Here is a 23,920-nt window from a genome sequence, read left to right as displayed (position 1 = left end):
CCCATCGAGTCTGCACCAACTCCTGGAAAGAGCACCCCACCCAAGCCCACATCTCCACCCTATCCCCATAACCCAGTAACCCCACCCAAGATTGGGACACAAATGTGAAATTTTCATGATTTGTAGAACTCAGCAACTTATTGGATAAGTAGGCAGCACCATCATGGAGAACCTTATTGCTGCCCTTTATTTTTATAAATAAATTTAGAGTACCCAATTATTTTTTCCAATTAAGAGGCAATTTATAATAATAATCTTTATTATTGTCACATGTAGGCTTACATTAACACTGCAATGAAGTTACTGCGAAAATCCCCTAGTTACCACATTCCGGCGCCTGTTCGGGTACACAGAGGGAGAATTCAGAATGTCCAATTCACCTAACAAGCACGTCTATTGGGACTTGTGGGAGGAAACCGGAGCACACGGAGGAAACCCACTCAGACACGGGGAGAACGTGCAGACTCCACACAGACAGTGACCCAAGCTGGACTCGAACACGGGACCCTGCCGTTGTGAAGCAACAGTGCTAACCACTGTGCTACCATAGCATGGCCAATTCACCTACCCAGCACATCTTTTGGGGTTTTGGGGGTGAGATCCACGCAGACAGGGGTAGGTAGAATGTGCAAACTCCACACGGACGGTGACCCGGGGCCGGGATCGAACCCAGGTCCTCGACGTTGTGAGGCAGCAGTACTAACCACTGCGCCACCGTGCTGCCCACTGCTGCCCTTTATTACATGATACCATTGTTGGTCTAACTGTTGTACAATCAACACTTCATGTGCCTTCTCAAACTTGCCCCTCACCCGAGGTGTGGTGACCCTCAGGTTAAATCATCAATCATCTTTCCGATATTCAGGACACCAAAGCATGTAGTGAGGCAGTGGGGAAGGGAACACTGACAAAGGAGAGTACTTGCAGGCACGGAGATGGGTTGAAGTGTGTATACTTCAACGCAAGAAGCATCAGGAATAAGGTGGGTGAACTTAAGGCATGGATCGGTACTTGGGACTACGATGTGGTGGCCATCACGGAAACTTGGATAGAAGAGGGGCAGAAATGGTTGTTGGAGGTCCCTGGTTATAGATGTTTCAATAAGATTAGGGAGGGTGGTAAAAGAGGTGGGGGGGGGTTGCATTATTAATTCGAGATAGTATAACAGCTGCAGAAAGGCAGTTCGAGGAGTATCACCCTATTGAGGTAGTATGGGTTGAAGTCAGAAATAGGAAAGGAGCAGACACCTTGTTAGGAGTTTTCTATAGGCCCCCCAATAGTAGCAGAGATGTGGAGGAACAGATTGGGAAACAGATTTTGGAAAGGTGCAGAAGTCATAGGGTAGTAGTCATGGGCGACTTTAACTTCCCAAATATTGAGTGGAAACTCTTTAGATCAAATAGTTTGGATGGGGTGGTGTTTGTGCAGTGTGTCCAGGAAGCTTTTCTAACACAGTATGTAGATTGTCCGACCAGAGGAGGGGCAATATTGGATTTAGTACTGGGTAATGAACCAGGGCAAGTGATAGATGTGTTAGTGGGGGAGCATTTTGGAGATAGTGACCACAATTCTGTGACTTTCACTTTAGTAATGGAGAGGGATAGGTACGTGCAACAGGGCAAGGTTTACAATTGGGGGAAGGGTAAATACGATGTTGTCAGACAAGAATTGAAGTGCATAAGTTGGGAACATAGGCTGTCAGGGAAGGACACAAGTGAAATGTGGAACTTGTTCAAGGAACAGGTGCTACGTGTCCTTGATATGGATGTCCCTGTCAGGCAGGGAAGAGATGGTCGAGTGAGGGAACCATGGTTGACAAGAGAGGTTGAATGTCTTGTTAAGAGGAAAAAGGAGACTTATGCAAGGCTGAGGAAACAAGGTTCAGACAGGGCATTGGAGGGATACAAGATAGCCAGGAGGGAACTGAAGAAAGGGATTAGGAGAGCTAAGCGAAGGCATGAACAATCTTTGGCGCGTAGGATCAAGGAAAACCCCAAGGCCTTTTACACATACGTGAGAAATATGAGAATGACTAGAGCGAGGGTAGGTCCAATCAAGGACAGTAGCGGGAGATTGTGTATTGAGTCTGAAGAGATAGGAGAGGTCTTGAACAAGTACTTTTCTTCTGTATTTACAAATGAGAGGGGCCATATTGTTGGAAAGGACAGTGTGAAACAGATTGGCAAGCTCGAGGAAATACTTGTTAGGAAGGAAGATGTGTTGGGCATTTTGAAAAACTTGAGGATAGACAAGTCCCCCGGGCCTGACGGGATATATCCAAGGATTCTATGGGAAGCAAGAGATGAAATTGCAGAGCCGTTGGCAATGATCTTTTCGTCCTCACTGTCAACAGGGGTGGTACCAGGGGATTGGAGAGTGGCGAATGTCGTGCCCCTGTTCAAAAAAGGGACTAGGGATAACCCTGGGAATTACAGGCCAGTTAGTCTTACTTCGGTGGTAGGCAAAGTAATGGAAAGGGTACTGAAGGATAGGATTTCTGAGCATCTGGAAAGACACTGCTTGATTAGGGATAGTCAGCACGGATTTGTGAGGGGTAGGTCTTGCCTTACAAGTCTTACTGAATTCTTTGAGGAGGTGACCAAGCATGTGGATGAAGGTAAAGCAGTGGATGTAGTGTACATGGATTTTAGTAAGGCATTTGATAAGGTTCCCCATGGTAGGCTTATGCAGAAAGTAAGGAGGCATGGGATAGTGGGAAACTTGGCCAGTTGGATAACGAACTGGCTAACCGATAGAAGTCAGAGAGTGGTGGTGGATGGTAAATATTCAGCCTGGATCCCAGTTACCAGTGGCGTACCGCAGGGATCAGTTCTGGGTCCTCTGCTGTTTGTGATTTTCATAAATGACTTGGATGAGGGAGTTGAAGGGTGGGTCAGTAAATTTGCAGACGATACGAAGATTGGTGGAGTTGTGGATAGTGAGGAGGGCTGTTGTCGACTGCAAAGAGACATAGATAGGATGCAGAGCAGGGCTGAGAAGTGGCAGATGGAGTTTAACCCTGAAAAGTGTGAGGTTGTCCATTTTGGAAGGACAAATATGAATGCGGAATACAGGGTTAACGGTAGAGTTCTTGGCAATGTGGAGGAGCAGAGAGATCTTGGGGTCTATGTTCATACATCTTTGAAAGCTGCCACTCAAGTGGATAGAGCTGTGAAGAAGGCCTATGGTGTGCTCGCGTTCATTAACAGAGGGATTGAATTTAAGAGCCGTGAGGTGATGATGCAGCTGTACAAAACTTTGGTAAGGCCACATTTGGAGTACTGTGTACAGTTCTGGTCGCCTCATTTTAGGAAGGATGTGGAAGCTTTGGAAAAGGTGCAAAGGAGATTTACCAGGATGTTGCCTGGAATGGAGAGTAGGTCTTACGAGGAAAGGTTGAGGGTGCTAGGCCTTTTCTCATTAGAAAGGAGAAGGATGAGGGGCAACTTGATAGAGGTTTATAAGATGATCAGGGGAATAGATAGAGTAGACAGTCAGAGACTTTTTCCCCGGGTGGAACAAACCATTACAAGGGGACATAAATTTAAGGTGAAAGGTGGAAGATATAGGAGGGATATCCGAGGTAGGTTCTTTACCCAGAGAGTAGTGGGGGCATGGAATGCACTGCCTGTGGAAGTAGTTGAGTCAGAAACATTAGGGACCTTCAAGCAGCTATTGGATAGGTACATGGATTACGGTAAAATGATATAGTGTAGATTTATTTGTTCTTAAGGGCAGCACGGTAGCTTTGTGGATAGCACAATGCTTCACAGCTCCAGGGTCCCAGGTTCGATTCCGGCTTGGGTCACTGTCTGTGCGGAGTCTGCACGTCCACCCCGTGTCTGCGTGGGTTTCCTCCGGGTGCTCCGGTTTCCTCCCACAGTCCAAAGATGTGCGGGTTAGGTGAATTGGCCAATGATAAATTGCCCTTAATGTCCAAAATTGCCCTTGGTGTTGGGTGGAGGTGTTGAGTTTGGGTAGGGTGCTCTTTCCAGGAGCCGGTGCAGACTCAAAGGGCCGAATGGCCTCCTTCTGCACTGTAAATTCAATGATAATCTATGATTAATCTAGGACAAAGGTTCGGCACAACATCGTGGGCCGAAGGGCCTGTTCTGTGCTGTATTTTCTATGTTCTATGTTCTATCTCTCCCCTCAAAGGGAAAGCAGCCTATGGTCATCTGGGACTATGGCAACTTTACTTCAACCTCAGTTTAGGTAGCTTAATATAAATCACTAATCACCATCCTTTCAATTCCAAGTTAAATGATCATTCTTAATCTGTCTCCAATATTCCCCAAGGAACGACAATTTGACAAAGCTCCTAAAGGGTAGACAATGCCCAGGCTATCAATCAGTGCCTTCAAAAAGGACAAGGCAAAAAATCAAGCGGAGGGAACTCTGCAAATAGTATTTTCAGAGACAGGTGAATAAAGGTGTTCAATAACAACGGAACATCTGACCCGTGCAAGGTTACCAATATGGGCACTTCACCAAGGTTTGATGAACTTTACAGTGAAAGAGTGAGAAACACTTTGCAAGTGAATACCAAGAAATAATAAAACTCTCAGCATTATAAAATAGCACAGCAGGAAAGGAGGCCATTTGGCCCAACACATTTCTGCATGCTCTTTTGAGAGCAATCCAGTAGGTCTTACTCTGCAAACCTTTTCCCCATATTACTGTAATATATTCTTCTTCATGTATTTATCCAATGTTATACAGAAATTGAATCTGTATCGATCATCCTATCTGCCGTGTTTTCCAAATTCTCATCACTCATTAAGTAAAAACATTTTCCCACATGTTGTCTCTAGTTTTCTTGCCAATCACCTCGCAAATTCTTGCAATATTTCAGTTGTAAAGTTCTTCATCTAACAAGCTGTAGCCGTAATCGGATGAGATTGATGTCACCAACTCTGGAAGGTAACATAAAATGTCATGCCTGGATTGTCTTAATTCTGGCGGGCGGCTCAACTACGCTGCTAACTGTCCACCTATTTAAATTCTGAAGCTCAAGCCTATGTGACGTATGGCACAACTGCCAGTTAAACCACTGTTCAGAAGGAAAATTACACAAGTGACCTCAAGTATATCAGTGCACCATTAAAGGCGTCCTACCTAATTGAATGAAAGTTAACTCATCGTCAGACTGCATTTCTTTCAGACTGACCCTGCAGGATGGCTCCTGTAACCACCCTGCCATAACTCAAGATGGTCTTGGATATTCAATAATCTTCATACTATTTTAATTTTAAAACCTCCATCTTAAACATAGAATCATAGAATGTACAGTGCAGAAGGAGGCCATTCAGCCCATCGAGTCTGCACCGGCCCTTGGAAAGAGCACCACACTTAAGTCCACACTTCCAACCTATCCTCGTAACCCAGTAACCCCACCTAACCTTTTTGGACACTAAACGCAATTTAGCATTAAGGCCAATCCACCTTACCTACAAATCTTTGGACTGTGGGAGGACCCAGAGGAAACCAACACAGACACGGGGAGAACGTGCAGACTCCGCACAGACAGTGACCCAAGCCGGGAATCGAACCTTGGACCCTAAAGCTGTGAAGCAACTCTGCTAACCACTGTGCTACCGTGCAGGTATATAAAATAAAACAGATCGGTCTATTGATTGATTATATTTGCGTAAATAAATCTAATTTATTTACACTTAAGTCACCAAATTCCAGTTCCTATAGGGATAGGGAATAAATGCTGGCCTAGCCAGTGACACCCATATCCTATGAATGAATATTTTTTAAAACATCAGAACCGTACCATGGCTGCACCAAAACAATGATCAGAATTTTGAACCCAGTTTCTTTTCTTTTTGTAATTGCAGAAAATAACCTGCAGACAAATTACAAACTTAACACGACTGAGAAAAGCTTTGTGTCTCGAGGCAAAGTTTAACCTAAGAAAACAAATCGAGCCTACAAAAAGTTATATATTTTTTAAATTACATTTTCATAGCGCTCAAGGCATTTTTCGGATTGGACAGATTTATCATCCTCTTATTTCCATTCAGCAATTTGAGAGCTCACCGATTTTGCAGACAGTATACCATGTTCAGTGGTTAAGGAGCTAATCTGATGATTAATTTAAAGTTATAGAGATGAGCTGCATAACCTTTTGTCTGAAAGTGACATTATCCTTGTTCCGCAGTTAAACCAAAAATGATATTATTACAAGAATACAAAAAAAAAAGAGTTCACAGTGCATTGTCTATTGAGGACCAATGTAAAGTCAAATTTAAATGAACCTCTCAGAGCTAAAGGCCAACAAGAATAATTTGCAACCATATTCTTGAACTGCAAACTACGAGAAGCTGTGGTATATGGTGTACTGACAAAGAGGGGGCAGGCTTTGAAGCAATGTGGTCAGATTTTCAGCAGCTGTGGAACAAGTTCAAAAACAGGACATGGAAGTGGGTAATCTCTGGATTACTCCAGTGCGAGAGGAGGAGGATTAGGAAGATAAGGTGGATCAATTCGTAACCTGACACATGAAGGGCGAGGGTTCAGATTCTTGGGCATTGAGGGGGGGGGGGGGGGGGGGGGGGGGGGGGGGGGGGGGGGGCAGTAGAAAACAGGAAAAGGTGCATAAAGGAGTTGTGAACTGAACAGTACTGGAGAAGGAAGTAGTACCATGTTAAATAAGGGCACATTAACAGGATTGAAGAGAGTACAGGACACGCTTAGAACCCATACATGTAAAAAAACATGATATAAGGTTGGTGGAGCTGCAAGCCATGTGGGAATATGATTTAATGGCAATAAGGGAAATGCGGTTAAATACGGTGAGGACTGGGTGCTTAATATTCAGGGACAGAAGACAATAAGAACATAGAACATAGAAAAATACAGCACAGAACAGGCCCTTCGGCCCATGATGGTGTGCCGAACCTTTGTCCTAGATTAATCATAGATTATCATGGAATTTGCAGTGCAGAAGGAGGCCACCCGGCCCATCGAGTCTGCACCAGCTCTTGGAAAGAGCACCCTATCCAAGGTCAACACCTCCACCCTATCCCCATAACCCAGCCACCCCACCCAACACTAAGGGCAATTTGGACACTAAGGGCAATTTATCATGGCCAATCCACCTAACCTGCACATCCTTGGACTGTGGGAGGAAACCGGAGCACCCGGAGGAAACCCACGCACACACTGGGAGGATGTGCAGACTCCGCACAGACAGTGACCCAAGCCGGAATTGAACCTGGAACCCTGGAGCTGTTAAGCAATTGTGCTTTCCACAATGCTACCGTGCTGCCCTTAAGAACAAATTAATCTACGCTACGTCATTCTACCGTAATCCAAGTACCTATCCAATAGCTACTTGAAGGTCCCTAATATTTCCGACTCAACTACTTCCACAGGCAGTGCATTCCATGCCCCCACTACTCTCTGGGTAAAGAACCTACCTCTGACATCCCCCTATACCTTCCACCATTCACCTTAAAGTTATGTCCCCTTGTAATGGTTTGTTCCACCCGGGGAAAAAATCTGACTGTCTACTCTGTCTATTCCCCTGATCATCTTATAAACCTCTATCAAGTCGGCCCTCATCCTTCTCCTTTCTAATGAGAAAAGGCCTAGCACCCTCAACCTTTCCTCGTAAGACCTACTCTCCATTCCAGGCAACATCCTGGTAAATCTCCTTTGCACCTTTTCCAAAGCTTCCACATCCTTCCTAAAATGAGGCGACCAGAACTGTACACAGTACTCCAAATGTGGCCTTACCAAGGTATTGTACAGCTGCATCATCACCTCACGGCTCTTAAATTCAATCCCTCTGTTAATGAACGCTAGCACACCATAGGTCTTCTTCACAGCTCTATCCACTTGAGTGGCAACTTTCAAAGATATATGAACATGACGAATGTGATATAAAATAGTTACTTTAGAGATATTAGTTACTGTAATGTAGATATAGGCCGGTCTGATTCTGTTAGTTCACAGACAAGGATTTCAGAACGCATGGCAAAGCAAGGGGGTGGGGTGTTGAAGGAATCTTTAATTATAGGATCTTAACCTGTCGAACCACGCCAAGTTTGGGGGAAGCTTAGTTGATGAATCAAGTCCTGGCGCAATACGACAAGTTATAAGATTTGTAATATTTCTAGACTGTGTTAAGTTGTTGTTCGATTCCTTGTATTATTCGACTGTGTATAGTTGAAGGAATTTATATCATCTCTGCTATTCGGTTATCAGTAGCACTTTGCGAATACTGGAACTCAGCAGAAATTTGCAGTATAAACTCCTCAGGTGCCAAAAAGAATTGTTTTATTTGTAGTCGCTTGATTACAATTTGAAAGTCATTTAAAAGGCAATTCGTAGACAATTCGAAGCTTTCAGAGAATTACAGACATTATCTTTCTTTGCTTAGGCAGACAGCTCGAAAGTAACTTTTAAAAGGTCAAAGTCTGGCAATGAAACATGAAGAGAGAGAGAAAGCTAATCTTCAGCTAAACTCAAACTCAAAGTCAAAAGTGGACTAACATCACTGACACAGACTGTTAAACTGACAACCCCCAAAAGACATCTCTAAAATGGAGACTAGAATTAAAGGCAAAAACTGACTAAACTAACAGAAAGACAAAACTTAAAAACTAAACAGACAATACTCACAAAGACAACAAAACCCAACCTAACCTAACCTAACCTAACCTAACCTAACCTAACCTAACCTAACCTAACCTAACCTAACCTAACCCAACCTAACCCAACCTTACAAAGACAATAAAACCTAAAATGGCCGGAAGAAACTTTTTAGTTATACACTTTCATATCTGTCTTAAACCGTCTAATTACACCCCAATATAATCCTAATTGGTTTGGGTTAGACTCAAACACATTTGATTTGATGGCAAGCCGTCCATCTTCAATGTGCAACATCAGCTTTTCTGACCTAGCTGTTATCTGCATTGTGAACAATGGTGCTGTGTATTCAATCCCTTGACCTTGACAATTAGCACAAGACAGTGTCATTATCTTGAAAATATGCATTTGCCAGAACAACGGACTTCAGTAAAAGTGAATTATGCTGTATAAATGGGTATTTAAAACTGGGGCTCAACATTTATGCTTAAACAGCTATCTTTTACCTATACTAGTTGTATTTGAAATACTTGGCTTCTACAGGTGTCCAGCTAAGGAGGAGAAAAGGATGCTGGGTAATAGGAGGCCAGAGGAAGGGATGAGAAGTGAGCAAATCAGGATGTATGGCCAGGTCAGGAGGGGTATAGGATGACCTATGGGAATCGTGTATGTGAAACTTGATGCCATTTGAATGCATTTGCAGAAATCCCTTTGTCTCCTTCTTCATTCGTTTCCCAGGGGTCCAGGAGACTGGTTCTGTGTCTGTGTGAAACGAGTCAGACTTGCAAGTCAAATAAAATAACTAATGCTATGCCTGCAAATCCATCTCGAGTTTTATTGAGGCCAGACTGACGGGTAAAGACATTTATAATTTGTCATTTGGTGCCGGAAACCCGGGATTTCTCCAGATGGTCATCGACCAGCTGCGAACTCAGAATTAGACTGATTTTGGACAAAGGAGAGTGGAAAAGGGGCCCACAATGTATAGCAGGAAAATGACCGCGCATTGATTTTTCCCCTCTTCTTATCGTCTGATTAGTCTGGTCACTCGCGGTTGGTACGGAAAGATTGTCTCGACGAAAACAAAGGTCAGTCTGGGGATTAGAAATTTAATTGATGGGATTTCATATTTGTTGATTCGGTTTTGGGATTGATGCAACATCTAAAAAAGATGGTTTAATTCCATGTGTGAGTTCTGATTCGGTTTTGGGTTAGGTTTTGGGATTGATGCAACATCTAAAAAAGATGGTTCAATTCCATGTGTGAGTTCTGATTCGGTTTTGGGTTAGGTTTTGGGATTGATGCAACATCTAAAAAAAAAAAAAGATGGTATAATTCCATGTGTGAGTGTTTTAAATCTATAGTTGATTGAGCTAAAATTGTACCCTTGGACTGTAGTGGCGAGAAACGATAAATTTTAAAACAAACTGGATGCTGCATGTTAGTTAAAGCAGAAGTCTCTTAAAGGGTTAACAGCAGCTTGAGATAACAGGCAGCTTGTGGTGTAATTGGATACCTTTCCTTCGAGTCAGTGAACTCCAGCAAAGTTAAGTTTTGAATTAATTAAAGAAAACCAGTGGGTTTCTCCACCTCTTTGATAAAAGTTAGTATTTTCGAAAGCAATTGATTGCAATTGCCAGAATCTTAAGTTTTACTTACTTGAAATAATGTTTATCTCATTTTATTTGTGAATTAATAGAAACCGAAAGAAACTCACTGACACCATTTTAAAAAGTGTAAATCTGGAGATGACAGTTGGACCCGATCTCGGACAGCGAGAGAAGGGCCTGATCCTATCCAGAAACAATCACGCATACCACCTAAATCCCTTCAGACTGATAAGGAGGGACAGAAAAGTCCGAGAACAGGGAGAGGATAGGGATGACTCTGAGGAGCTGGAGCTCCCTCTAGTGACAGGGAGGCACGTCAAAGTCTTGGAAGAGCCAGAGGAAACAGCTAGAGTGCCCCCTGGTGAGTCTCTGAGACAGTTGCCGATTAGGAAAATACCAAACCCTGACGCTGTGACGGCGGAGGCCCAGCCCACGATAGACGTTTATTTCCCATGGAGACCCAGTGAAATGATGGCTAATATGGCTGTAATCCCAGGCAGAAAAAAATCTCCTGCTGCTTTCGTGGATCATATGAGAACTACCATCTCAGTTTATCAAGCTGATTAAAGGGACCTCTGGGCCCTAGTCCAGCAGCTTTTAACCCCAGCAGAGCACCGCAGTTACCTCAACCACTTGAATTATGCTAGCCACGCCGCAGTTCACCAAGCCCATGCGTTGGACGATGATAGACAGACACAAATCCTGAATGCGTTGAATAACACATTTCAAAAGCCCATAAACATCTCTGCTATCTTAGACCTCAAACCTAAAAAGGCTGAAGAGCCAGAGGAATTTCTGGAACGTTTTAATGAAATCTACTGTGGGCAGTCAGGCGACTTGCCATATCAAAATGGTCAGAATTCCCCTCAATATTGTGCTATGTTAATGCATTGCCTACCACCTTCCGTGGCTACTGCCGTGAAATGTAATAACATGAATTGGACAGAGAACGACCCTTCCCGAATGGCCAGGGCAGTCAGATTTTATTGGAAGGAGTGGGTAGGACAGGAAGGAGGCTCAGTTACAAAGATTAAGACTGAGTATGTAATGAAAAAGGATGATCTGAGACCCCAACCAGCAGCAGAAACGGTGGAACTCCAATATTGTGACTTTGGGTGGGTGGATCAACATGGGGGAGGATATCAAACCCACCCAAATGGACCCTCAGCTCCTCTTTATGGCCCACCGTACGTACCAACAGCTTTACAACTGCCACCCCCTCGGAGGGGCCATTGGTCTACTGGGAGAAGAGGACGGGACAGATTTAGAGGGAACAATGCATGTTTTAATTGCGGCCGTGCAGATCACTGGCAACAGGAATGCCCCTTTAAACGACGGGCAGCAGAAGGAGACTACCCGACCCAAAGGAGGGGGTACCCACCAAGGGGAGGACAGACGAGGTACACTGACTTCTCCCAGGCAAACCCTTTCCCAACACAGGATTGACTAGCTAATTTAGTCATAAAGACTCTCCAATCGGACAGGGAACCTATTATCTCTCTGCAAATAGGAGATCAACATCACCCATTTTTAATCGACACTGGAGCTGCCATGTCTTCAGTGCAATCAGAACTTTGACTATCACTATCTGACCACACGCAGCATTTTTCGGGGTTCCAAGGACAGGTGTGTGAGTATCCTATTTCTGAACCTGTGACAGTCACTTACGAGAATAAGTCTGCAGATCATCAGTTTGTAGTGACTACTGGATTGGACTGTAACTTGTTGGCCCGAGATTTACTGTGTATCTTCCAGCTGCAGCTAGAGTGCGGAGACGAAGGGGTAACAGTTCAATCATGGAGGATGAGACAACAGTGCTATATTTCTATCACTCCCCAGTGGTGGACATTAGACATTGAACATTCACTGCATCACGCTACCCTGGCCTATGACAGAACCGGACAAAACAGGGAGTTGGAGGACAAATACCGGCCGTTAATTGGGACCGAATGGCCAGTCAAGGTTACAGCCACAGTCACGGGAAAAGAAGGTACAGCCGATTTTGTTACAATACCACCACATTTATGGCCACAGTCAGCTTCTGTAGGCCCTCATATTACACGTCAGGTCCACGACCAGTACCATGCCAAGGATCTGGGGCCTATGGGAAGGGTAGGCAGTGGCAACCAAACATCTATGCAAAGCTGCTGACGCCTTACACTAGGGAAGGGGGGAATTTTACTCTCACCACCGAGGCACTCGAAGCCTTCCGTTGCTTGAAGCAGGCCTTGTTACAAGCACCGGCCCTCGGGAGGCCCTTGTACAACCGACCGTTCCAGATATACTGTACTGTTCTGGAAGGATGTTCAACAGCGGTACTCACCCAGCAACATGGGGACAAGCACCGGCCCGTAGCATATTACTCTTCCAAACTCGACCCAGTGGCGATGGGCCACCCTGTTTGCACCCAGATCTTGGCAGTGATTTACAATAGTTTGCAGGCTGCTGCCAATATAACTCTCCAACAGGATATTATGGTATATAGCTCCCACTCGGTAATCGCACTATTGGGGAAACTGCAGACTCAGCAACTTACCGCAGCTCGTCAGAATAGGTATGAAATATACTTTTGAACAATCCACGTCTGACATTTAAATACTGTACCACTACCAATCCAGCCTGTTTTCTTAGCGGTCCCCCTGTCCATGAGGACGCACCTGGCCACGACTGTTTAGCCTTGATTCAGGAAACTACCACAATAAGGGACGATCTGAGTGATATTCCGTTAGAACAACCTGACATGATTATGTGTGGTCAAATATCCCACCGGGGTTTAGTTAATGACCTACTACAGGCCCTCCTTATGCCCGCGCAGATTTCCGACATTAAATGCGCTGCCCATACAAACGGTAAGACCTTAGTTGACGTTGGTAATGAACAAGCAGATAGTGCAGCACGGACAGCCGCGCAAATTCAGCAAGTGATGGTGCCTAAAATGTTAGGTCAGACTAAACGTTCTGCAATAAATAGGTCTGCCTCTGACAAGCCAATGCCAACCATCCAAGACGTCATAAGGTTACAGGAGGACGCTCCCGAGAGTGATAAACAAATGTGGAAACGGTTAGGTTGTACACATGATTCTGTTTCCGCTTTATGGACCACGCCAGCACATCAGACTTGAATGTCTGATGTACTGGCTTTATGGGTCGTTGAATGTGTACACTTTGCAACTCATTGTGGGGCTCGGGTGACTAGCGATTTGTTGCTGGACACTTGGTGGCACCCTAAAATGCAGGGGTTGGCCCAGAGTATCAGCAATCAGTGTTTGATTTGTCAGCAATATAACACCGGCAAAGATATCCCTTGTGGTATGGGGCAAACCCCGTTGCCCAATGGTCCCTTTGAGGTGCTCCAAATGGATTACATGGAGTTAGACAGGTGTCAATGTTATACATATGTTTTGGTCATTGTGGAGGTGTTCAGCAGATGGGTTGAGGCGTTTCCGACTATCGATAATAAAGCTGCTACTGTGGTTAAAGTTCTGATGCGGGAAATCATTCCCCGGTACGGTATACCAGCTCAGTTGAGTGCTGATAACGGGCCTCATTGTTTTGGACAGATTAACCTGCCTCCCTTCCCCAGCGCTATTTTACAGGTGTGGAGCATGATGGGGTGGCTACGCACCGCCTGTGTGATCTTCGGCCTCACCTCGCTTGGAGTGGCATCGGCGACGGACATGGAAAAGGGACATATTATCTACATTTGTAACCCCAACCAAACTACAAGGACATTTTGTTTATGCAGAGGTGATGTTCTTCGGTGCTCCCATATACGAGGGCATGGTATCGACTCATGGAAGGTCACCAGGATAACGGACAATGCAGGACTCATGAAGCAATTGCACCGGTCCCGGCGATGGGACGGGAGTACATGTAAATTTGATTTTGGGATGTGTTAAGATTGGTGCCATAAAGGTAAAATCAGACCGTCAGGAGAGGGTAGGAAGAGGTTGTGAGAGAGAGAGAGGGGGACTAAAGAGAGGACGGGGCGTGTAACGAGGGGAGTACAACTGGAACGTAGGTTATCAGGAGATACACTTAAGTCATTTAGGGCCCAGACTGCGGAAAACCCGGGTAGTATGAATCTCTTCTACCAGATTTACCACCGCTTGTATGGTCAGGGACTTGTCTGCTACCCGAACCCCGCAGCGGTGTCTAGGTTATTTTCTGTTTCACCGCTTTGGGGCACTCCCCAAATGGTGGTTCATTGTCAGCATTCCGAGCCACCGCCCGAGCAAGTCACTCTTCCTTACGATCCGGGTTCAGCACCACCGGCTATTTGCCTTCCCCTTCCTCGGGATAATTCCCATTCACAGTACGATAGGCTGCAACGGTGGAGGGCGTACATACCTAGCCACTTCACTCCCAATAGGGACTCCCGGTCGTACGAGAATTGCTTCAGCAGTGAAGGATATGGCTGTTTGCGGGTCGAGGTGGAATCGAATATAACATGTCTGTTCCCCACCTGTATGGACAGGTGGTGTCATATCACCCAGGCGTCTGGCAAATGCATTTGTTACAACAACACTTGCGTTCCACTGAACGCCGGCCTCCAGCTCCTTTGTGGCTGGGCGAATGTCTCTCATATCACTGTTGGGACTAGGGCTTTCCGCATTGCTAGGCGGCCCGAATGGGCGTTCCAAAGCTGGATAAACTGGGCTACTGGGGGATCCCTACGCAACCGATATACTGATTGTGATGCTAGCCTGTACACGGAGCTAGGATACTACTTTTTATATAATGGCACAGCGACCAATGTTTTGTCACCCCCATTTCCCCGCCAAATTGCTATTGGAATTCTAGTCCCTACCACAGTCCCCTGCCCCTCGGCGTGGATGCTGCATAATCAGTTAGCACGCCGGGCAGTCTCAGCTGAATTCTGCGAGAACTGGGAAAAACCTCAGGTTCTCGCACCCAACCGGGGCCACTCAGCCGGGTGCGGAATTCTGAGCGTCTTGACACTGGGAGGTGTGGGGGGTTCCTTGGCGGTCAGCGATAGGAATTATTTTATTTGAGGCCTTACCATCTTGGGAAATGAAACCTTGGGAGCCCTTGGGGCAATAACCAAGGAATTGTCTCAGCTGCGGTTGTTTGCAATGCAGAACCGGTATGCTCTTGACTATCTTCTGGCCCGTGAGGGTGGGGTATGCGCCATAGTGCAGGGCAAGTGTATCATGGGAGTTCAAGACCTAACCGCTAACATCATTAAATTTATGGATCGCATACGGGATCACCTGGACGGAATGCAGGATCCTGACTCTTGGGGTAACTGGGGATTTGGAGGTTGGAAGGACTGGTTGATAAATATGGCCATGTATTTAGCGGGGGCTATTGGCTGCATCTTTGTGGGCCTGGCCATCCTTAAATGCGTGATGGGTAGAATGCGGGGTGCACTGGAACAGATCAACGCCCCTAGAATCTTGGCTGTTAAAATCCACGAGCGTGCAGCGGATGAAGGGGGCTACAACAGGAATTGGAAATGCAGCAACAAATCTTTTTAGATGAGGGACCGTAGCTATGGATTCAATAGTTTGGTTATCATGAAATGATAAAAGGAGGGAATGACGAATGTGATATCAAATAGTTACTTTCGAGATATTAGTTACTGTAATGTAGATATAGGCCGGTCTGATTCAGTTAGTTCACAGACAAAGGATTTCAGAACACATGGCAAAGCAAGGGGGAGGGGTGTCCAGCTAAGGAGGAGAAAAGGATGCTGAGTAATAGGAGGCCAGAGGAAGGGATGAGAAGTGAGCAAATCAGGATGTATGGCCAGGTCAGGAGGGGTATAGGATGACCTATGGGAATCGTGTATGTGAAACTTGATGCCATTTGAATGCATTTGCAGAAATCCCTTTGTCTCCTTCTTCATTCGTTTCCCAGGGGTCCAGGAGACTGGTTCTGTGTCCGTGTGAAACGAGTCAGACTTGCAAGTCAAATAAAATAACTTAATGCTATGCCTGCAAATCCATCTCGAGTTTTATTGAGGCCAGACTGACGGGTAAAGAAATATATAATCTGTCAAACATAGACCCCAAGATCTCTCTGCTCCTCCACATTGCCAAGAACCCTACCGTTAACCCTGTATTCCGCATTTATATTTGTCCTTCCAAAATGGACAACCTCACACTTTTCAGGGTTAAACTCCATCTGCCACTTCTCAGCCCTGCTCTGCATCCTATCTATGTCTCTTTGCAGCTGTCAACAGCACTCCTCACTACCCACAACTCCACCAATCTTCGTATCGTCTGCAAATTTACTGACCCACCCTTCAACTCCCTCATCCAAATCATTAATGAAAATCATCACAAACAGCGGAGGACCCAGAACTGATCCCTGCGGTACGCCACTGGTAACTGGGATCCAGGCTGAATATTTGCCATCCACCACCACTCTCTGACTTCTATTGGTTAGCCAGTTCGTTATCCAACTGGCCAAATTTCCTACTATTCCATGCCTCCTTACTTTCTGCAAAAGCCTACCATGGGGAACCTTATCAAATGCCTTACTAAAATCCATGTACACTACATCCACTGCTTGGCTATCTTGTATCCATCCAGCGCCCTGTCTGAATATTGTTTCCTCAGCCTTACACAAGTCTCCTTCTTCCTCTTAACAAGACATTCAACCTCTCTTGTCAACCATGGTTCCCTCACTCGACCATCTCTTCCCTGCCTGACAGGGACATACATATCAAGGACACGTAGTACCTGTTCCTTGAACAAGTTCCACATTTCACTTGTGTCCTTCCCTGACAGCCTATGTTCCCAACTTATGCACTTCAATTCTTGTCTGACATCATATTTACCCTTCCCCCAATTGTAAACCTTGCCCTGTTGTACGCGCCTATCCCTCTCCATTACTAAAGTGAAAGTCACAGAATTGTGGTCACTACCTCCAAAATGCTCCCCCACGAACAAATCTATCATTTGCCCTGGTTCATTACCAAGTACCAAATCCAATATTGCCTCCCCTCTGGTCGGACAATCTACATACTGTGTTAGAAAAGCTTCCTGGACACACTGCACAAACACCACCCCATCCAAACTATTTGATCTAAAGAGTTTCCACTCAATGTTTGGGAAGTTGAAGTCACCCATGACTTCTACCCTGTGACTTCGGCACCTTTCCAAAATCTGTTTCCCAATCTGATCCTCCACATCTCTGCTACTATTGGGGGGCCTATAGAAAACTCTCAACAAGGTGACTGCTCGTTTCCTATTTCTGACTTCAACCCATACTACCTCAGTAGGCTGATACTCCTCGAACTGCCTTTCTGCAGCTGTTATACTATCTCTAATTAACAGTGCCACCCCCCCCCCCCCACCTCTTTTACCATCCTCCCTAATCTTATTGAAACATCTATAACCAGGGACCTTCAACAGCCATTTCTGTCCCTCTTCTATCCAAGTTTCCGCGATGGCCACCACATCGTAGTCCCAAGTACCGACCCATGCCTTATGTTCACCCACCTTATTCCTGATGCTTCTTGCGTTGAAGTATACAGCACTAACTAGGGAAGGAATGGTGGTGCCAGAAAGAGTGGAAGCTAATGGACAGGATCCATTTGGTTTGCCTTGAGAAGCACAAAGAGGATGATCACGCTACCTGGGGTATTCTATAGATATCCAAACAGTGACATTGACACAGGAGCAAATCCGCATGGAAATCACAGCAATGTGCATGAACCAAAGACTGGTGATATTGGAGGACTTTAATTACCCAAACAATTACTGGGATAATGTTAGGCCAAAGGGAAAAGAGGGGGAGGAATTTCAGAAATGTGTTCCTTGACCAGTATGTTTTCGGTCCAATCAGGAAAAAAACATGGTTACATCTGGTGTTGGGGAATGTGGTGGGTGGAGTGTCTACATGGGAACATTTGGAAAGCGTGATCACATCTCACAGTTTAATTAATAACAAGTTACAATCTGAAATAGAACTTCTGAATTGGAAAAGGGTTATGGGGTGAAAAGGATCTAGCCTAGTTAAAATGGAGCAATAGACTGAGAATGAACAGTAACAGAACAATGATCTTTAAGGAGACAGACATTGAGGGAAGGTTTCTCAGAGGTGTACAAGATTATAATAAGTTTAGATAAGATAGACAAAGAATAAGAATATCTGATGGCACAAGAAGGAGATACACATTTAAGGTTTTGGTCAAACGATGCGGGGGGGGGGGGGGGGGGGGTACAAGGCACCACCTTTTTTTGCAGAAAGTGGCAATGAACTGGAACTCAAGGATGGTGGAAGTGGAGATGATTAATGTTCCAAAAGAGTTGACAGGAAAAATTCAGGGAAAGACTATGGGAATAAAGCAGGGCAACAGAACTGAGTGGATTGTTCTACAGACAGCTGGCCTGGATTGGGTGGCCTGCATGTACTGTAATGACTTGGACTATCAAACTGACACTGGGAAAAATAGTATGTCAACATTATTTTGCACTGACTGGAACTAACTGGAAAATGAATGAGTAACTATATTCTAAAGCACACAGACACTGGGAAATGATATGCTAACTATATTATCTATCACACTGACACCAACTGAATAATGATGATATGGTGTAGACTTCTGGTGGCGGCTATGGAGTGAACAGTCGCACATTTGGCAGCTCCCGCTCTTGGTTTGTCTTTTTATGGCTTTTAAGCTGGATTTCCATAGGAACTTTCTAGAATAAGGGTGTAAAAGTGAGAGGTGAAGGAGGCGACGCCTAGTTTATGGATCTGCGCCCGAGGAAAAATTGAAAAAGGAGTGATCAAAAGTTGGCTGGAAGAGAGGACCAGAGTTTGAAGGAGGCAATGGCGGGGAAGCAGGGTTTGACCTCGGCAGCTCAATGGGCGATGGATCAGTTGGTGGACTTCTTGACTGAGAAGTTCACTCAACATTACAAGGAATGTGCGGAGGACCTGGCCCGGGCGGTGGACTCAATCAGGGTGGTGGTCGCCCGTGTGGAAGAGAGATCGACGACCCAAGGACAGGCGATCCAGAAGTTGGGAGGAGCTGGCAGTGGAATGAGAGAACCAGTCCACTGCGATGGCAATGGAGATCGGGATGCTACAGGACCAACAGAAACAGCTGCTGGAGAAGGTGAAGGACCTGGAGAACCGTGCTCAGAAACAGAATATCCGGATCGTCGGTCTGCCAGAGGGGAAGGAAGGATCAGATGCCGGTGAGGAAGATGCTAGAGAAGCTGATAGGGGAAGGTTCGTTCCCCAAGCCATTGGAGGTAGACCGGGCCCGTAGTGCGCTTATGCGTAAGCCCCAAGGGAGTGAGCAGCCGAGGGCGATGGTGGTACAGCTGCATCGGTTCCTAGATAAGGAAGGCATCATGAGGTGCGCCAAGTGTACCAGGACTTGGGAGCAGAATTCGCAAAGAGGAGGGCGCGTTTTAATAAAGTCAAGGCAGCCCTGTACGAGAAGCAAATAGTTTGGTCTGCTTTACCCGGCCCATCTTTGGGTGACCTATGAGGGCCGAGAGCTGTACTTTGGCTCGCCGGAGGAAGTGGCGGACTTCATGAAGGACAATAACCTGGTAGACAAACAAGGATCTTAAACCTTGACTGTGGAGAGCTGAGTTGCAAGTTATGCGTTGCCCTTTTAAAAACCTTAGTCTTTTAACTCTGTAATTTAAGTTAGAATAGAATCATAGAATCATAGAAGTTTACAGCATGGAAACAGGCCCTTCGGCCCAACCAGTCCATGCCGCCCAGTTTTTACCATTAAGCTAGTCCTAGTTGCCCACACTTGGCCCATTACCCTCTATACCCATCTTACCCATGTAACCATCTAAATGCTTTTTAAAAGACACAATTGTACCCACCTCTACTACTACCTCTGGCAGCACATTCCAGACACTCACTACCCTCGGAGTGAAGAAATTGCCCCTCTGGGCCCTTCTGAATCTCTCCCCTCTCACCTTAAACCTATGCCCTCTAGTTTTAGACGCCCCTGCCTTTGGGAAAAGATGTTGACTATATACCTTATCTATGCCCCTCATTATTTTATAGACCTCCATAAGATCACCCCTAAGCCTCCGACGCTCCAGGGAAAAAAGTCCCAGTCTATCCAGCCTCTCCTTATAACTCAAACCATCAAGTCCCGGCAACATCCTAGTAAATCGTTTCTGCTCTCTTTCCAGTTTAATAATATCCTTTCTATAATAGGGTGACCAGAACTGCACACAGTATTCCAAGTGTGGCCGTACCAATGTCTTGTACAACTTCAACAAGACGTCCCAACTCCTGTATTCAATGTTCTGACCAATGAAACCAAGCATGCCGAATGCCTTCTTCACCACCCTGTCCACCTGCGACTCCACCTTCAAGGAGCTATGAACCTGTACTCCTAGATCTCTTTGTTCTATAACTCTCCCCAACGCCATACCAGTAACTGAGTAGGTCCTGGCCTGATTCGATCTGCCAAAATGCATCACCTCACATTTATCTAAATTAAACTCCATCTGCCATTCGTCGGCCCACTGGCCTAATTGATCAAGATCCCGTTGCAATCCTAGATAACCTTCTTCACTATCCACTGTGCCACCAATCTTGGTGTCAACTGCAAATTTACTAACCATGCCTCCTAAATTCTCATCCAAATCATTAATATAAATTACAAATAACAGTGGACCCAGCACCGATCCCTGAGGCACACCACTGGTCACAGGCCTCCAGTTTGAAAAACAACCCTCTACAACCACCCTCTGCCGTCCAGCCAATTTTGAATCCAATTGGCAATGTTTGCGATGTTTGAAAAGCTGTTCGAGTTTTTACCTGTATAATTCCTTTTTCTTTGTCCGGGCTTTTCTATTTGGTCCTGCTTGAAAGGGTTAGAATAGATAAGATTTTGTTATGGGAGAAGGGGTGGGCCTCTGTGCTTGGACCTTGGGAAGGACTGTTTGTTTGTTTTTTGTGCTTTGTGCCATTGTTATGGGGATCCAATGTAGGAAGTCAGAGGGAAGTAAAACGGGGCCAGAAACAAAAAGCAGTAAGGGAGAAAATGTAAGGCAGAGAAGCCATAGTCAAAAATCAATAAGGGCCACAGTACAGGGTACAGTGACTGAGGAGAGTGTGAAAAGGGAGGTGGTCAATGCAGGATTGAGGGAGTTGTACTTAAATGCATGCAGTATACGGAACAAGGTAAATGAGCTTGTTGCGCACATTGAAATTGTCCGGTACGATGTTGTGGGCATCACAGAGACGTGGCTGCAAGGGGATCAGGGCTGGGATCTAAATATCCAAGAATATATGTCCTATTGAAAGAACAGGCAGATGGACAAAGGGGGCGGGGTTGCATTGTTAGTAAGGAATGAAGTTAACTCGATAGCAAGGAGTGATATATGATCAGAAGGCATAGAATCTCGGTGGGTAGAGTTGAGGAATCGCAAAGGTAAAGGCCCCCCCAACAGTAGTCAGGATGTGGGGCAGAAAATAAATCAGGAGATAGAAAAGGCATGAAAAAAGGCAATATTACAATTATGGGGGACTTCAATACGCAGGTGGACTGGGAAAATCAGGTTGGTAGTGGATCCCAAGAAATGGAATTTGTGGAATGTCTAAGAGATGGTTTTTTGGAGCAGCTTGTGACAGAGCCTACTTGGGAACAGGCAATTCTGGATTTGGTGATGTGTAATGAGGCAGACTTGATTAGGGAACTTAAGGTGAAGGAACCCTTAGGGAGCAGTGACCACAATTTGATAGAATTTACCCTGCAGTTTGAGAGGGAGAAGCTGCAATCAGATGTAACAGTATTACAATTAAATAAGGGTAACTACAAAGACATGAGGGAGGAGCTGGCCAGAGTTGATTGGAGAAGGAGCCTAGCAGGGAAGACAGTGGAACAGCAATGGCAGGAGTTTTTGGGGGTTATTAGGGAGGCACAACAGAAATTCATCCCAAGGAGGAGGAAACATGCTAAGGGGAGGACAAGGCATCCATGGCTGACGAGGGGTGTCAAGGACAGCATAAAGGCTAAGGAAAAAGCATACAAAGTGGTGAGGATTAGTGGGAAACCAGAGGATTGGTAAGCCTTTAAAAGCAAGCAGAGGACAACTAAAAAAGCAATAAAGGGGGAGAAGATGAAGTACAAGTGCAAGTTAGCTAGTAATATAAAGGAAGATAGGAAGAGATTTTTTCAATATATAAAAGGTAAGAGAGAGGCAAAAATAGACATTGGCCCACTAGAAAATGTGGCTGGAGAAGTAACAATAGGAAACAAAGAAATGGCAAATGAACTGAATAGTTACTTTGCATCAGTCTTCACGGTGGAAGACACCAGTGGGTGCCAGAGCTCCAGGAGAACCAGGGGGGCAGAGGTGAGTGCAGTGACCATTACTAAAGAGAAGGTTCTGGGGAAACTGAAAGGTCTGAAGGTGGATAAGTCACCTGCACCGGATGGACTACACCTCAGGGTCCTAAAAGAGATAGCTGAGGAAATTGTGGAGGCATTAGTGATGATCTTTCAGGAATCACTGGAGGCAGGAAGGGTCCCAGAGGACTGGAAGGTGGCTAATGTAACAGCACTGTTTAAAAAGGGAGGGAGGCAGAAGACGGGAAATTATGGGCCGGTTAGCCTGACTTCGGTCATTGGTAAGATTTTAAAGCCTGTTATTAAAGATGAGATCGCTAAGCACTTGGAAGTACATGGAATAGGACTGAGTCAGCACAGCTTTGTCAGAGGGAGGTTGAGTCTAACAAATCTGTTAGTTCTTTGAGGAGGTAACAAGCAAGTTAGACAAAGGAGAATCAGTGGACGTGATTTATTTAGATTTCCAGAAGGTCTTTGTCAAGGTGCCGCGTAGGAGACTGTTAAATAAGTTAAAAGCCCATGGTGTTCGTTGGCAATTGCTCAGAGCCTCGAGGGGCTGGAGAGGACTGGTTCGGGGGGGGGGGGGGGGGGGGGGAAAGAGAAAGGGAGTGAGATGTTTGTGGTCCAGGCGAGGGGACAGGAGAGGCGACTGGGAGAGCTGCCATTTAGGTTAGTAAAGGGAAGCTTTAGGTACCGAGGCATCCAAGTGGCATGGGAATGGGATCGGCTGCATAAATTGAACCTAGCCCAGCTGGTGGACCAAATGAAGGACGATTTTCGGAGATGGGGGCGTGCTTCCGTTGTCTCTGGCTGGGAGGGTGCAAACGGTGAAGATGACTGTCTTCCCGAGATTCCTATTTGTATTTCAGTGTCTCCCCATCTTTATTCCGCGGTCCTTTTTTAAGCGATCACGGGCTGCACCTGGGCAGGCAAGACCCCGCGAGTAAGGAAGGTAGTGCTTGAGTAGAGTCAGGGAGAGGGCGGGCTGGCGCTGCCAAATTTTAGTAACTATTACTGGGCGGCGAATATAGCTATGATCAGGAAGTGGGTGGTGGGGGGGGGGGGGGGGAAAGAGTAGCGAGTAGTTTAGATTAAAGTAGGGGTCAATAAGTGTGGGACCTGTACAAGAGGCAAATGGCTTTTGCTCTATGTTGATGGTTTCATGTATATTGTTTCTTTTGTAGTTGTCACTATACCAAAAATACCTCAATAAAATGTTTATTAAAATTTAAAAAGCCCATGGTGTTGAGGGTAAGAACCTGGCATGGATAGAGGATTGGCTGACTGGCAGAAGGCAAAGAGTGGTGGCAGCATGGTGGTGCAGTGGGTTAGCACTGTGGCCTCACGGCGCCGAGGTTCCAGGTTCGATCCCGGCTCTGGGTCACTGTCCG

At 45.6% G+C, this 23,920-nt stretch overlaps 1 protein-coding gene and 1 long non-coding RNA gene across 8 annotated transcripts in view; both read right to left on the bottom strand.

The window, feature by feature from the left end:
- The window catches only part of snx14 (sorting nexin 14), a 259,496-nt gene that overhangs the window by 219,100 nt on the left and 16,476 nt on the right, over positions 1-23,920 (bottom strand). The window lies entirely within an intron of this gene.
- On the bottom strand, positions 8,278-9,069 carry LOC140430179 (uncharacterized). The gene is made up of 2 exons (XR_011949360.1): positions 8,737-9,069; positions 8,278-8,691 (listed from the first exon to the last, which is right to left on the bottom strand). It is a non-coding gene; the product is annotated as an uncharacterized lncRNA (long non-coding RNA).

This window comes from Scyliorhinus torazame, chromosome 1, assembly GCF_047496885.1.
Source record: "Scyliorhinus torazame isolate Kashiwa2021f chromosome 1, sScyTor2.1, whole genome shotgun sequence".
NCBI classification, from domain to species: domain Eukaryota; kingdom Metazoa; phylum Chordata; class Chondrichthyes; order Carcharhiniformes; family Scyliorhinidae; genus Scyliorhinus; species Scyliorhinus torazame.
The sequence above is the reverse complement of the archived record's forward strand: the minus strand, read 5'-3'. Positions and strand labels throughout refer to the sequence as shown.